The 16,805-nt window shown below is 37.0% G+C and overlaps 1 pseudogene; it reads left to right on the forward strand.

The window, feature by feature from the left end:
• Nucleotides 1-6,522: 6,522 nt before the first annotated feature.
• LOC119192736 lies at nt 6,523-16,310 on the forward strand (annotated as a pseudogene).
• Nucleotides 16,311-16,805: the final 495 nt, after the last annotated feature.

A 16,805-nucleotide genomic window follows, 5' to 3' on the forward strand; every position in this document is an offset into this window, starting at 1 on the left:
ACGCACACAATGCAAGTTTTCATTTTCCTGGTCATGCTATATATCACGAGGAAGCAACATTACCACTTAGTATAGCCACAGAGAAAAACATTGTTAAAACTGTCAATTTTTTGCAAATCTTACTAACCAACCATTTACAAATATTAAAACAAAACAAACGCGAGACTCGAGCAACTCGACTATTTAATTACTGCACAAAAAGGCTCAAAAGCTATAAACCAAGATATAAATAAATTCAAATATTCGCGTGCGTGCTCGACCACGTACAACGCACGTTGGTGTATATTTTAAAGCCGTTGCACGCCAAACATCTGCTTGCTATGTTTATATACAGTAAAATTCATATTACTATCTTCCCAGAATATAATACATAATACGAGTCTGCGAGCTCCGCCCGCGTACTTAAGTTATTCCGGGCTAAAAGTCCCGCTTTATATATTCTCGGGATAAAACAGAGCCTATATTTGTAGTTAGACATCTAGCAATACATCGGTGAAAACTGCATTTAATTCCATGCAGTAGTTTTTGCATGATACTTGTACAAACATACAGACAGGCTGTCAAAATCCTTAAAACTGTTGTTTTGGCTTCTTTTGCTCTAATAAAGCCTCCCGTATTACATTTCTTCGATATTTGTATAGATATGAATGTATTTCCAAAGACTAAACAGAAAAACAAATGAGACAGAAAAATATCTTAACATTTCTTAAAACCATTTCATTTCGTACAGTAAGCTACAAAAGTTGCCCACGTAAGTCGTTCTGATTCCGTGTCGCCTGTGTATATCCGGTTCCAACAGGCCGGCATGATTGTGTTGACTGTCGAAGGATCAACATCTCTCGTCAGTCGACATTCTACTTACCATCAGGTGCAGAGGGATCAATTCGCCATGCCCCGTATAAAGGAGCAGAACAAATTCTAATTTCAAATCGCCTATTAGATGTAACACTTTTAGCAATACACTAATAATAATATCAGCCCTGTGTTATATACTTGCCCACTGCTGAGCACAGGCCTCCTCTACTACTGAGAGGGATTAGGTCTTAGTCCACCACGCTGGCCTAGTGCGGATTGGTAGACTTCACACACTTTCGAAATTCCTATAGAGAACTTCTCAGATGTGCATGCACTAAGAATCTAGCTTAGTTTTTACGGTGATAATCCTGACGAATATCGACAGTCGACCGCCATCGGAAGATGCAAAATAGTTTAATATTCCAAATTACATTAAGCCTGAACATTTACCGTTATGTGCAATTTGCTTGCCAGTAAATCAAATCAATATTAATCATACCTAATATAAATATATTCTGACAAAACGACTCAATAATGATAATGTAGACACAATAACATGAAACTAATTATTAATATGAAAATTAACTAAAATAACTTAAATTAGAGTGACTAACTTATTTCCCGTTATAGAATTGACGTCATGCAAGCGAGCAAATGTAGATCTAAACATGCTTGAAGAACGCTATATCAAAATGTGTTAGAGGTCTGTAGTTTTCGGTAAAATTCCGACATGACCCTTATTACGACGTGTCTATCTTGCATATTCACGACGAAGATCCAAGAGGATTTTCCCCATGAAAGACTGTTCTTACACACACTGATATACACACTTCTGGGATAAAGGCGTTATATATGTGTATGTTTAAATGTAAACTGCTAATGCAATTCATTTCATGTGTATTCCGTTGCATAGAAACACATTTCCTCAAGCGCCCTGGTCAGACCAGTCTAACCTGCAGTTTCTAGCTATAAACATATTTGTTTAGTCTATTTGCATCGCATTAGGAAGCGAAAGCTCTTGCATTTTGTTTACAAATATATTTAAATTAAACTTTTTACCTTTATTAGTTTTATACTGGAAGTCGCTTATTTCTTTATTTTAATTAGAACGAATATACTAATTATACATCTGATATATACATGTGATAGAAAAGACTTATTCAAAAAAATATATTTAATAACAATATTATAAAAGAATGGACAATTGATGACAAAAAATAAAGCCCGGAGTTTCTTTCTGCCTTTCTTCTTCGGGTAGTCATCGCTTAGGTAGTTAGTGAAAGGCTGGTGGGTTAGCTAGGTTAGGGCTTTTATTGTCCTCACCGGTGAGGATCGCGACGCGTTTCTCCCTTATTGCTTATTTAAAAATACATATATACATCATTTTATTTCTTCTTCCCTGCCAGCCCGAGCTGGCTTCTTTGTTTACTAAGTATATTTTTCATTTCTTTTATTTTTAATATAAATTGTCTTTGTTTATATAAGCTAATTTAATTAAGTGATAATTAAATATTCTCATGTACCTTGACTTGTCATAAGTGCAACTCCGCCTTATTACAAAAAGATAGGTTAGTACTGGGTTTAAACCAAGACTAAAAAGTCTAGGTTTGTTACGGTATTAAAGTTAGTACTCGGACTAAAATTCATTCTTATTACAAATCCAAGACCAACCGAGGATTATCTAGTACCGAAGATAGTCCCTGATTTAATTCGTATCCACAGAGTATAAGCAAAATTACCGTAATTCATTGATTCATTCACTCCGCATTTGACGCACCGTTCCTTTTAACACAAATATGTATAAAACGAAGGGCAAAATGTTTAATAAAATGTGATTTGGATAATGATGATGATGCTAAATATATACTATTTTGCTATTTAAATATATCTTAAAGCTGAAAAATTTAAAATGGCTTGGTTTTGTTTTAATTCACTGTTGACTTGTTAAGCTAGCGTACAATGGAATGAAGTGTGCGGCGCGCATATTTGAACATTATCAAAATGTTTACATTTCGGTTTATTTATGATTTTGATTAATAACACTTCAAGTAACATAAAGGAACGTTGTTCTTTTAAAACAATTTAGGCACGGCAACAGCATCACAAATATAATTGTTTTTGTTGTGGAATCACTTACGTTACGTATATTTTAGTTATACCAATTAAAAATGGAGCAATAAATCAAAACAAACGAGGCGAATATTGGACTTTTGAAGAAAAGGTTAGTTAAAAGCAATCATCTTGGTTATGAGCAGTGTAATAAATTAAAATGTTATTCAATTAGTACAAATTTCCTTCTTAATCCAAGAAATACTACGTTAACTTATTTCCAAGTCGGTTTACATATTAGATAATAAATCAACCAAGACGAGTGCCAATATGTTAAGATGTAAAGAATGAAAAAATAACAAATAAGTAAGTGAGTAAATTTTGCTGTTTTTGTAATGAATATTTAGTTACCATGACTTATGTAAAATGTACCTATATTTGTAAGACTAAACGACTTATTAACTAACGAAAACTACGGGGTCTATTGAACCGCAGATTTGTTCCTAACATTTTTAAATCTTCTAAATCCATTAAATCAATCAAATTTATTTCCATTTTTTCTATTTTAGTTTATATTTGGTTCTCTAAACACAATTATCAACTTTGAAATTTGATGTTTCGAGGTTAGTACTGGAGTTAAACTAGGGGTCACGGCGGTTTAACTTTAGTACCACAGATAGTCCTCGGACTAGCGATAAACTCGGTTTTGTAATACCATTTTTCTTAGTCCATAGTTTAAACCTGGTACTAAACCCGGTACTATAGTTAGTCTTCGTTTTGTAATAAGGCGGACTATGTTCGCCTACGTGATGAATAAAGCATTTTTATATATACATCTGCAACATTTATATTTAGGGTTTGTTTGTTACTAGAAAAATGTTATTTCATATTATTGATTTATTCTGTTTAATTTGTTATTAATTAATAAATTAATACTTACAAGAGATACTTAGTCGATACCCCCTTTTTAAGAACATTCCACGGGTGGAGGCATATGAATTTCGGCACAGCAAGGTTTTGTATGGAGAAGGGCAGAAAGCTGATGATTTTATGTAATATGTTTAAGCAATACATTAAATTAATTAAATAAAGCACTACACCTTACCATGCATTTACATATGTATACTCTTACAAGTGTGAGATGATGATTAAAGTTCATAAATAGATGAGGTGCAGAAAAATAAAATTTATATTTAATAATTGTTACAAGTATATTATTCGATGGATTTTCGACCATTAGATCTCCACTAGTACTGTTAAATTTTTAATTTATATTAATTTAAAAGAAATCCTCGCTAATGATCCTCAAACTTTAACCTTAAATAATTATACAATATGATTAAGATGTACCTTACTTATATGCTCTGGTTAAACTTTTCTTCTTTAATAATTTGTCCTACATAAAATAATTTTGAAAGAAATATTTAACAATATAATATTTAATGTGTTAACTGTAGACATTGATCCGTATTCATGAATTTTTGCTGTCGACCTCCATTTGCAAGGTAGATAGAGGCCATAATAAGGGTAGCAGGAACATGCTGGATGAAGGATGCTTTTGACTGGTCCGTTTGGAAATCTTTGGGCGAGACCTATGTTCAGCAATGGACTTCATATGGCTGATGATCTGTATGTCTTGCCTTCCCAGAGAGGTAGCTAACGTAGAGCTAAGCAGTCCAGCCCACCAAGCCCTAGTGGCCAGGGTTCTTCCGGGACCACGACAAGTGACCTTTTAGTTCACCACCTTGTGAAAACTAACAAAGCATCTTATATACTAAAGAGTGGAAATGGGAAATTTTTTGGTCCCGCCTGAGGCCCTTAGTCATATAGTTACGTCACTACCCCATCCAATTACCAGGTACCTTTACTCAAATTTGGACTTTATAACCACAGCATGAAGGAAGGGATTGTATGCATACAATAAAAATATATATATTATGATAACCGTTATTTCATCAAATCCATTAACAATTTTACAAATACCATCATGAAACGTGTTTGTGCATAACCGGTAGAGTTCGCAAAAATGCCGGCCATTAAAAGGCCGTATTGAAAGAACCTGTATTTGTATGAAAATATACATTATTCATTATATTATGTATGATTGCTAAACTGGCAAATAAAAAAATCTGTTATGGATTCAGTGAATTTTTCACATATTTTATCGATGCAAAAACGTTAGCATTTGCGCACTATGCACGCCTGTTATTTTGAATTCGTCAATCGTTTCAATAGTCTGTCCAGAAAAGTAAAAAACTTGCTTTAGAGCATCACTTTTGCTTCTAAGTTTTATACTAAACGTTGTCGTAACATTTTACTTCCATATTTTACCACAATATGTGAAAGTTTTTATTGTCCCAGTCAGGCTATACATTTGTCTATGATTTATCACTATTAATAAAGCCTGTATTGACATAAAAATCTTTCATTAAAGCATTTAATAATTGAAACTTCCAAACGGATAACCTTTGTTGCGCACACTGGAATTAATAATATTTAATAGTTTTATTATCTTCTTGACTACCCAAGTATTATTGTAAACGACTTGGGAAAACACTAACATATCTGTAACTACCAATTTAATAGTTTAAGATAGTGAAAATACCGCAGCTCACTTGACCCATGCAACAAACAAAAGGCTACAATTGGCATACAGGGTCATATTAAGAATTGCATTATTAAATGAAAACACATACATATCTTAATCAAAATAAAACTTTACATGTTACTCGAACTAGGAAAGCAATAAACGGTACATTTATTGAACAAGTCCACCTTCCGAGAATAAGTATTAATTTATTTCAGGAAACGATTGCCTTGTATGAACCACAAATATAGTAAACTAGCTTTTACCTGCAGCTTCGCCGCGTATTTTTTTTTCAGGACAAACAACCTATAATATTCAAGAGTAATGTAGCTTCCTATCAGTGTTAATAAAAATCAATATCCGTTTAGTTCCTGATTAGCGTGTTCAAACTAACAAACTCTTCAGCTTTTTATACCAATAAGTATAGACAGACGACACTCGCGGATTTACTCGCGTGAAAACTCTTCCAAAAACCGTTCCATTGCGCACTATTTCGGAATAAAACCTAGCCGATATATATACGCCGTATTCGCTTGATATATACTGGTGACTGGTTTCTCGTATGCAAGCACCCGTCTGGATAGATAACACTGCAATTTCTATTTTTATCGCCCTACAGAGCAATGTATTGCTGCCTCTGGCATTAAGTCCGCCTATATACTTATCTGTATAAAAGTGTATAAATAAATAAATATTCCAGTTTGGACATTGTAGCCCCGTGTTCACTGAGCATTACGAGACAGCTTGAATATCAAAGTGCAGAGCGCGGTGGAGTGTACTTCGTTCTATTGCTGCTGTTTACGGGCGGTCTCATCATTAGGCCAGCTGTTTGTTCGTCTCGTCATTCATTTGTATTGTCCTGATCCTCATCATCAGTCCACCTGTATGTTCGTCTCGTCAATCATTTATCTTGCGCTTAATCTCTCTCCGGTCATGTCGGATTGTCATCTCACCGGACTATGAGAGTCAAGAAACAGAAAGTGCCTGTGTATTGCACACACTTGTGCACTATAATATTCCCTGCGTGGCTGATCTCCGCTGAGATTAACCGCCGTAGTCGAAATTCGGTTTGGAAGGAATCAAATCGATAATTTGTATTAAAAAACAACAATTCCTTAGGTGCATCGCCGGCGGACGACGCGATACGTTATCCAGGGGAGGTGGAGCCGAAAGTAAGGTCCTTCGGCACTGGAGGTAGTTATTGTGGTGTGCTTGGCTTAAATCGGTGTTCTGTCTACTTCATAATAGCCGGCAAACAACTTCTTTTATATATTGAAATTAAACTAATTTTCGGATTCTATCGCGGTAATTAGTGTTTCATTTTCTCCCGACGTTTCTTTTATATGTTAGTTTAGCTACACTTATGTATTGTAGCTACATATATGTGAGCCTCCTTTTTATTGGTAGCTTTACTAAGGTACAGAACAATATCCTCCACTGCGCGGTAATGTTCTCAAGTTGTTTGCCGGCTATTGTGTTTTTGTGTGTTCGTCTCGCTTCAATGCACGCAGTGTTTTTCTGATCACTCTGCACTAAATTTAAATTATAAAATATTAAAACTAATATCTACTTTATTAACTGCTGTATTTAACAATACTATAGTAACATTTATATTTTTCCTACGATAAATATGATGCTGATACACCTAAATAATTACAATTATAAACACTTACTAGTCTCACGAAGCGGCGAGAACTAAGTTAGGGATCGGATGGACTGCCGAGACGAAGGTTCGCAGGTTCAAAACCCAAGGGCACGCTCCTCTGTCTTTTTAAAAGTTATGTGTGTATTCTTTGTGAATTATCGCTTGCTTTAATGGTGGAGGAAAACATCTTGAGAAAACATGCATAGCTGAATTAATCATGAGAATTTCCAAGGTACGTGAGTTCTAACAATTCACACTAGGACAGCGTGGTAGACTAATGCGTAAACTCTCTCATTAGAAGTGACCCGTACTCAGTAACCGTACGTAGTGAGCAGCATATACCATAGATCTTGTATAATTAATAGTCTTCAAGTTTTTTTTGTTGTCGCGGAGAAAGTTATCCACTACTACCGCCAAGCCTTCACGGGGGGCGAGGCTGGACGGTAATGTTGACTTCGTGCAGCCTCACGAACCGACATTGAGCCGCCCGGAGATAGTAAAACGTCGGAAAACTGCCGGACCGTATTCTTAACACTATATACTTTATTATGGTTTTCTTTTACGCTAGCAAATGGACCAAAATACATTAACTGACGTTGACGTTATAGGGGCTCATCCTACGTTTAATCTTTTTACATTATTCTATATATTATGATTAATAATACGAAAAAGATGTCTTTCTGCGAAACCTGATTAAAAAAAAAACAAAAATTGGTTAAAAACAGCCAGTAATTCGTATTTCAAATATTGCAATGTGCAGAAGTGGGCATATTGTGGGGTTATCGCTTTATCTCTTTCTTTCGCACGCTTTGTAATTCCCGATGACGTTACATGTGGGTATTGCGCCTCTTCTCTGTTTATTGTTACTTACCGGATTTTAATAATTCCTTGTGTGCTATAATTTATATAATGTAAATATTTGATAATAGTAAAATCAGCTCAGCGAACGTGTACAATATCTGCAAATAAAAACTTAGTAAATAGATTTCTAACCTTCGAGGAAATATGTAAGTAGTTTAGATCATTGAAATATATATTGTTCAGTTTCATATTATTGGATTTCCCAAGAATTCCAATACGGAAACTTCGAAACAATATGTTTACGAACTTCTAAACAAGTTAATGGTAGCACGATACTACTAATAATATATCAAATGTGAGGTCAAAGTGTTAAGTCATAAATGTTATCTAACAAATTAACCGTTAAATTTGCCAATAAAATGCGATAACCTAATTGCCGCCTTTATGTTTCGATATGAATTCAAAATATTCGGAGCCAACTCGATTAAAAAGGATCAAAATATATTTTGCGATTATTCAAAATATGGAAAATCCGACTCGATTATCATACCGAAACCGAGTTAAAGACTCAATAATGTCACAATGAAAACTGAAGCTGAACCGATGTAATGTATTAACACCTTTGTCGTATATAATTATTCCTCCTATTAAACCAAGAAATAACAAAACTGTCTAAATCTAATTAATTTGTGAAAAGCATGTTAAAAATACTTTGTTCTGTGTGCTTAGAATTTGACAAAAAAATCAACACAACTCCGTGTCGTCTTATGGGATTGATTGAGACGACCACGTGACTGATGCATTGGTCTCTCGATCAATCACAAACATCAAAATTAAGCATCTACTTACGAGTCGCGTTCTTTGAGACATTCTAAGGATGTAGATCACTCCATAATCACGATGGTCGAAAAAGCGAATGGATTCATGCGTCGAAAACGGCGATAAATCGTCCACACCGACTACCTTAATATCCGAATTTAAACAATAGCCTTATTAAAATATTAGTTTAGATTCATGACATTAACGAATCTAATCGACGTACAAAAAAGTTTAACAGTATACGTTTTGTTTCTTTTATTTTTGTAGTTACTAAGTGTGTGCTAATCATTGTTTGAAATAATAATTAGATTCCCTTGTTTACTTGTAGAATGTAAGCAAACGACCACGTGGACCATCTGATGGTAAATGATCTCCACTCATTCTCATATTATTATCAATTGAGAACTTTTAAAAAGGAATTTAGATTAAAAGAAGGCGGACAAGTCACCGCAAATAAACAATTCTTGTTAGATAAACTGTTCTTGTTAGCTGATGTTGAAGGAGTAAATATGTTCTATGCAGAAAAGAGATTTTGAAAGCATCAGCAATTTTACTATACGTATGTACGAAATACAAGCAAAGCAGTACGTACATGATTTCTGTAAAGCAGTGTCCTTTGCCAACTCATTCTTAGCGTGGACGAGAACATCTACAGAATTATTCTACTAAATTACCTGTTACATTAACTCTCTGTACTGCAATTCCGTCTCGAACATTGAATAAAGACTGAGAATTCTTGACTGATGAATGCTTATTAAATTACCTAGTCTTGCCATAAATATTGTAATAAAGAAAAAAGAAAATTGTTAACTGCAAATAACATTTATTACTTTTACAGTGTGTCAGTTTAATACATAAATATAAAACAATTAAAAATATAAAAAGCTTATTCGAAGTGGTCTCCATTGGCTGCAATACAGTCCTTTAAACGATGAGGCCAGTTATCAATAGAAGCACGCACTCTTTCCATGGGAAAATTCTTCACTGCCAATCGTATAGATTGTTTTAGGGACTCAAATTATCATGGCGTTTAGAGCAAGCTGTACTCTCTAAAACTGACCACAAATCATAATCCAGCGGATTAAGATCGGGACTAGACGACGGCCAGTCTTCAGCTCTGATGAAGTCCGAAACGTTCGATTCCAACCAAGACTGCGTGGACCGAGCTTTATGACCCGGCGCCGAGTCTTGCTGGAAGGACCATACTTGGTTATTGAACATGGTGATGTTAAGGGGCTTAACTACCTTCTCAAGAATGGTATCTTGATACACTTGTGCCGATGTTTTGATACCTTTTCACAAAAATATGGCTCAGTCACTCCTTCATAGCTAACACCCCACCAAACCATCACTGAAGTCGGATAATGTCCACGTTGCACTCTGTCGACTAATTGGGAAGCTTCCTTAGAGCTTTGAGCATAAATACGGTCATTTTGTTTGTTAAAATGTTGCTCAATTGTAAAAATTTTCTCATCCGTAAACAAAATTTTTCTGTGACCTCCCTTTGCGTACCGCTTCAGTAGTTGTTTCGATTTTACCACCCTATTCTTCTTTCAATTATCAGTTAAGAAATGGCCAGTGCGTCTCTTATAGGCTGCAAGTCCTAAGTCATCTTTTAAAATACGCGACATGGTTCTAGGTGCTATCTTCATTTCCCGAGATAAAATCTTTTGCTTTCGGACAGGATTTCTTCGAATTCTTTCCCTTACTGCTTTGACCACCTTTTTCGTACGAACACTACGTGGACGGCCAGATCTTTTCTGTCACAAACAGAGGAGGTCTCATTGTACCTATTAATAGCCCGGTACACAAACATTTTACTAATACCAAGTGTATGGAGAGTTTTAAAAATTGCATTTGGCTCCATACCTACTTTGTGTAATGCTATCACAGCGATTCGGTTCTCTTTATCACCCCACACCATTTTAATATCGCAAAATATTTTACAATGTATTGGCGCCAAAATGAGAAAACACAATGAACAATCGTATAAAAATGACAGATTCGAAATTCAAATGTAATATTTTTTTATAATTAAGTGTAACAGTATTTATGGCCAGACTAAGTATATGCTCATGATATTTATTGGAACTTTCCAGAATCATGCACGACGCCCAACAACGGTAAAGGCACGTGTAAGTCGATATACGAGTGCGAAGAGCTTCTCAAACTGGTGTACAAGAAGGACAGGACGCAGCAGGACACGGATTATTTGAAGAAGTCCCAGTGCGGCTTCATGGGCAACACACCAACGGTAAGTACTAAACACATACCCCTTATTCATAGACGTTTTTACCTAAGGACAGAGCAAAGCTGTGATAACAAGTCTGTTTCTCAGTGCCGACGGCATGACAGCCTTCACAGTACGTAGCCATAGGGCCGTTGTGATTGGTTAATATTGAAATACAAAATTGACCTATAAGAGGACGCCTGGATGGGTACTCTATTTCTGCCGCCAAACAACAGTTCGTTGTCAGGTTATATTAAGGCTTTCAAAGAAATTATAGTCTGTGTAGTCACTGAGCTTAAAGTCCAATATTTTAAGGCGGAGAGTACAGTAAAGTGCAGTATACCAACTTTAAGTTATGTTGCTATTCTTTCTGGGCAGATATTACGCTTTTGACCAGGCGAGCGGCTGGTCGTCTTGTTATTCAGTATAAAATGTATACGCTAGCGTCCTAACAAGAAAACAGTAGTTAATTAATGTGCTAAGTTGACTTTGTTTGGCCCCCCGAACATCTTAATCGTACGTGACGCAACAAGGTGTCACTTTAGGTTGACTTTTGGAAAGATTCACACCAAGTATTAATTCCAACATTACGGCATAAACAACTAAGCAAGGCTCTACCATTAAAAACTACACAAAACAAGTCTTAGGTGACGTAATATAATTTTCGAAATCATCGCACCGTACCGTTTCCACATGTTACGTTAACATACAGGTATTTTTGAAAAATATTTATCCTTATTACGTAAATAAAGTCTTCAAGAATGTGATCTCAAGTATGTTTTCCTTTAATCCGTATGATACTAAGGACAGTGTAACTACTGGACATAATAAGACTTAATATCTCATGTCTCAGGATGACGAGCGCAGTGGAATACCAAACAATACTTTGTAATTCAAGGTGTCGGATGGTGATTCTAATGTTTATGAGCAGTCGTATCGCTTACCATTAGGCAAACGGCAAGCTCGCTTCCTCATTCAAAGCAATTTGAAAAAAGGAAAATAGTAATAATATATTTTTTTCTTAAAAATCTATATATGTTTAAATATACTAAGTTGTATAATATAGATGCAAAATAAGTCGTCCAGTTACATATTGCAAGTTCCTTATACTTTTGAATCGATATTGAAATATGAAAGTATTCTATTACTGAACAGGAAGAAAAAGGCATGGGATTAAGTATACATATTTTGTATGTATGTGTAATCATAAAAAGTAAAACCCACGTGAAAATGGAATCATACGTCCACTGTCTTCAAACGTTACAAGATTTTCCTCAATAAATTTAATAATTTCGCGTATTTTTCCCTCGTTTGCCAATTTTGTTCAATTATAATTTAATGCTACGTACTTATTATTCTTATATTAAATTAATCTTAGAAATGATTGAAGATTACATTGGAGTCATCAGTTAGCAACGAGAATAAGCAATTAATTGTTTGCAAAGTTTTAAAATCACATTGTGTATATTTTTATAGCACCAGCCATACTCAAAGTGAGCCTTTGGGACTCCGCTAAAATCCCATTATAGAAAATGTCAAGCGATAGGATTATTAACAACATACAAAATTTATATTATTTAAGAATATATTCATCTATAATTGTATGCTGCTGCTGCGGCTAAACATGCTGTCTCTATCCTAATTATGTAACATTCTGTATTCCGTAAAATAATGACCTTTCCCGGCCACTTAAAGGCGATCGTGCGTAATAAAAATTTCGCTAGTATACCCTCATTTCTTAGTAAGTCCTCCCATTTCTATACCAACTGCAATAATGACTGAGTCATTTTCTTACGCGGGGAAGAACCGAACCCGCATTTACCCGTTTACAACAGCTAGCCTTTCTTTAAACAATGACGAGGCGAGCGAGTCGCTCGTCTGACTATGAGCTCATCAAATGTTTTGTTTACAATTTACTTATTTCTCCCTGGATCATTGTAAATGCCAGTCAGTGAAGATGTTTTGCATGTTAAAAGTAAACGTCGAAACAGCCTAACAAATTGCACTCACCATCACTGGAGTAGAACCTGGTACTGTTAACCTTGGAAATATAGTATGGATGTGACTTTTCGAGCCGCAGTTGCCAGATAGAGAGGTTTCTCTCCAAATTTGGGGGTTTTTAACGCCATGCAGGCAAATTAGTTGGACAAAGGAGTTATTTACGGAGAAGAAATATATTCGATTGACAAATATATAATTGCTGTGCCCGCGGCTTCGCCCGCGTGGTAATCGGTGTGTCACAAAGTAATTCAACCATAACACAACACAACCACGCAAGCTCTTCAACATTAATCGTTATATTTCAGTTAATTTACATAAAACCGTAATGTAGTATTAACGTAAACCTTCCTCAGGAATTACACTATTAGTAAAAACTGTACAAAAATTCGTTCAGTAGATTTTGAGAAAATCGATCACATACAGACAGCTTTTGAGGACTTTGTTTTACAAAATGTATAGATTTCTTGCCAAAATAGGAATTTAAACTTTTTTAGGTAGCAAGATTTGTGTTTTTCAAAAGCCCAATTATCTAAGAACCTCTTTACTTTGTTTTGGAGGGAATTCACTTGCGACATCTAGCGACAGTGTTTCCAGCAAAACATTCAACATGCATTATCAATTTCCAGGTGTGCTGCCCGAACCCTTGCATCACGCCGCAGGAGAGCCAGGGCAATGCGTCAGCATTTACGAATGCACTAATCTCGCCAATTTGCTGAAGCCACCCATTACCGCCGATACGTATAACTATGTGCAGAAGTCTAGGTGAGGTTTAGTTTTTATACGGACAGCAATGATTAAACAAATACAGATATTATAGTGCACAATACACAGGTGCACTCTCTGTTCCTACACTCTCATAGTCCGGGGAGACGGCAATGTGACATGGTCGGAAGAGAGCAGGCGCAGAACCAACGGGGGTATCACATCGCCAACTCCTGACTCGAACTACGACTGAGTCATTTATACAGATAGATAAACGCAATCACAATTATTTTTTGCCCGACCCGGCATTCGAACCCAGGATCTAAGCGTCATAGTCGACTCGCACCGCGCACGCATTACATCTACGCCACCGTAACAGTCTTAAAACAATATACTATAAATACCACACAACACCCTAAACCCATGATATTGAAAAAAAGAAACAACAACGTGACCGTAACATCTTAAATCGCCAATAAAAGCCGTAATTACATTCGTATGCAAATCACATAATAACCAGTTTCCCCGTGTGTTAATGTCAAGGATTCCAATTGGCACAGATGACGTGATGATACGTCTGGGACCGTTCGTGTTTACGCGATCGGTTAACGTCACACGTATATGCACGTTGTGGAGGCAACATTCGATCGAGGTCCATATCGGTTGTAGTTCCTGATAATTTATGAATCAATACGAGCCCTTTATTGGTGAAAAATTTCAATTAACACAAGCATGAGCGGTCTGTTACCACTTTCGCATAAAACTAGCATTGTTTTTCGACTCGCAGTTAAGTATTGCCGCTAACGAACTCGACAACAAAAGATAAACAAACACACATCACGCCTTTATCTTATGGGATAGGCAGAGGTGCAACCAGGGCATCAACTTTGAGGCTTGTCTGGTCCGTCCCTTGATTTGATAGGGGGCGGGGCTATCGTCATATCGGGCACAAATTCCCGACTCCAGGCTGATATTTACAAACTAAAGCTTCGACTGTGACACCCCGCCGGGTTGGAGGATGAAGGGTGTGGTTTAAAGAGTGATTTACAGTCCGATTGTCATTTAATAAAATGGCGTCACAAGGTAGAAACCCAAGTCCTTTTTGTTATACAGGCACGCTAAAGTGACGTCTCTGCACCTGTTGGTAAGTGAAATGGATCCAATAAAATATCGAATGAACGAGAGATGATTACCCCTCGGCAGTCGACACAATTATGCCGGCTTATTGGAACCGGATGTCCTTTTTTGTCCCATTCCCCTACTAGAATTTAAACCATCGACCTAATCATTGGACCACACATTTTCAGATGCCAAGGGGCAGATCAGTACAGTGTCTGCTGCGGATCAGCGCCAAACTTCCCTTCCAGTGGCGACTGCAAGGCTTCCGTTTCCGCCTTCCCGCCAGATCCCAAGTCCAAGTGCTGCGGTGTAGACAGCAGAGTCGGGAACAAAATCATTGGTGAGTGATTGTAAACTTTCTAATTCAATCTAAAATGTCACTTCTTACAAATCTGCCCCTTTTAAGCTGGCAACGTATCGTATCACTTCTAATTTGCTCTGGAACAATGTTCTAATATGTGACTATCTAATAATGTGACCGTGCCTCTAGTGGCCTAGGGTGCCCTTGCTCTTCATTGAGGAAGGTGCTGTATTGTATTTTCTTATATATGCACGTCAAAATGACTTCACTAATCTTGGTGGTAAAGGAGAGATGTTCAAATAAGAATATCAATGGCAAACGATGATTACCCCTCGAGAATCGACACAATCATAATAACCTGTTCTAAGCGATTGACGCCAAATCTTTTCAGGTGGAAATGCGACAGACGTAGACCAATACCCATGGTTGACCATCATCGAGTACGTGAAGACCGGCCCCATTAAGCTGTTGTGTGGTGGCGTCCTCATCAGTGGAAAATACGTGCTGACAGCCGGACACTGCCTCACGGGACCCGTTTTGCAAATTGGCACACCGTGAGTGGCTTTCTTCTTTTCAAACTCTACTTTTTTAACCTCTACTTGCGTTCTATCGTAAGATATGTTTTGTTGATCTTTCTAACACTTTGACGTCAGATAGAACGGTCATAAAAAGTATCTTAATCATTTTACAATTGACGCAAACCTAGGGCCGCCATCACCGAAATTGTCGACGCCGGATAAACATGGGAAAAATCCCGGACATTTGGACGAAATATGGGTATTTCTCCAGACACCTCAAAAAATATTTTTTTCAATAAAATAATAACATTGTTATAATTTTTTTAAAAGCCCTTGACGGACCGCCCCCCGACGCCCTTCAAACTAGGACAAATCCGGGGAATTCCGGACAGATGGCAGCCCTACGCGAATCCATATACACCGAACACGAGCAGTATGCTAAATCTTTCTTTATACCTAAATTGTTGCAGAACAAACGTCCGCCTGGGAGAATACAATACGAAAAACGACGGCGCGGACTGCGTGACGGTAGAGGCTGGGGGGATGGACTGCACAGAGGGAGCGGTCATCGTGCCCATAGAGAAGACAATACCGCACCCGAGTACAACCCCATCAGCAGGACGAGGAGGAACGACATAGGACTCATCAGGCTGAAGGAGATGGCGCCGTTTACTGGTATAGTTTTGTTTATTAACACTTTAATTAGATTACCAAACAATGCAGAATAATTGGTGGAAGAATATTTATATCTGCCCGAATAGCAGGGTGCAATACCCCCCATAGTGGCCTACGTAAATCTGTTGCGTTCCGGGACCAGTCTGTGTATGTCCGAGTACAACCATACCGGCATAATTTTGTCGACTCACGAAGGGTAATCATTTCTCATAGAGTTGCTATCTAGACCGAAGTTATATACCATCAGGTGCAGTGGGTTACGTTTCCATGCCTGGATATAAAGTAGCATTGCTGACACGCCAAAGGTCTACTGCGGTTGTAGCCAACCCAACTCCAATGCCCTTTTATACACTTAACGTGTTAAAATGAGCGCTAAGAACCGTCGCTACAAGCATATAGCACACACAACAGAACTTGTTCGCATCGGCTACAACAAACATAGCGTTTATTTTCCTTATTACTGTAGCGTTAATTTTCACACCTATGTGTGATTCCGCGGCCTTTTGTTGTCATTTCGCAGCAGACGTATTAAACATTAATTATTTTCGCGACTCCAGCTGCGC

This window comes from Manduca sexta, unplaced genomic scaffold (genome assembly GCF_014839805.1).
Source record: "Manduca sexta isolate Smith_Timp_Sample1 unplaced genomic scaffold, JHU_Msex_v1.0 HiC_scaffold_309, whole genome shotgun sequence".
Taxonomy (NCBI): Eukaryota; Metazoa; Arthropoda; class Insecta; order Lepidoptera; family Sphingidae; genus Manduca; species Manduca sexta.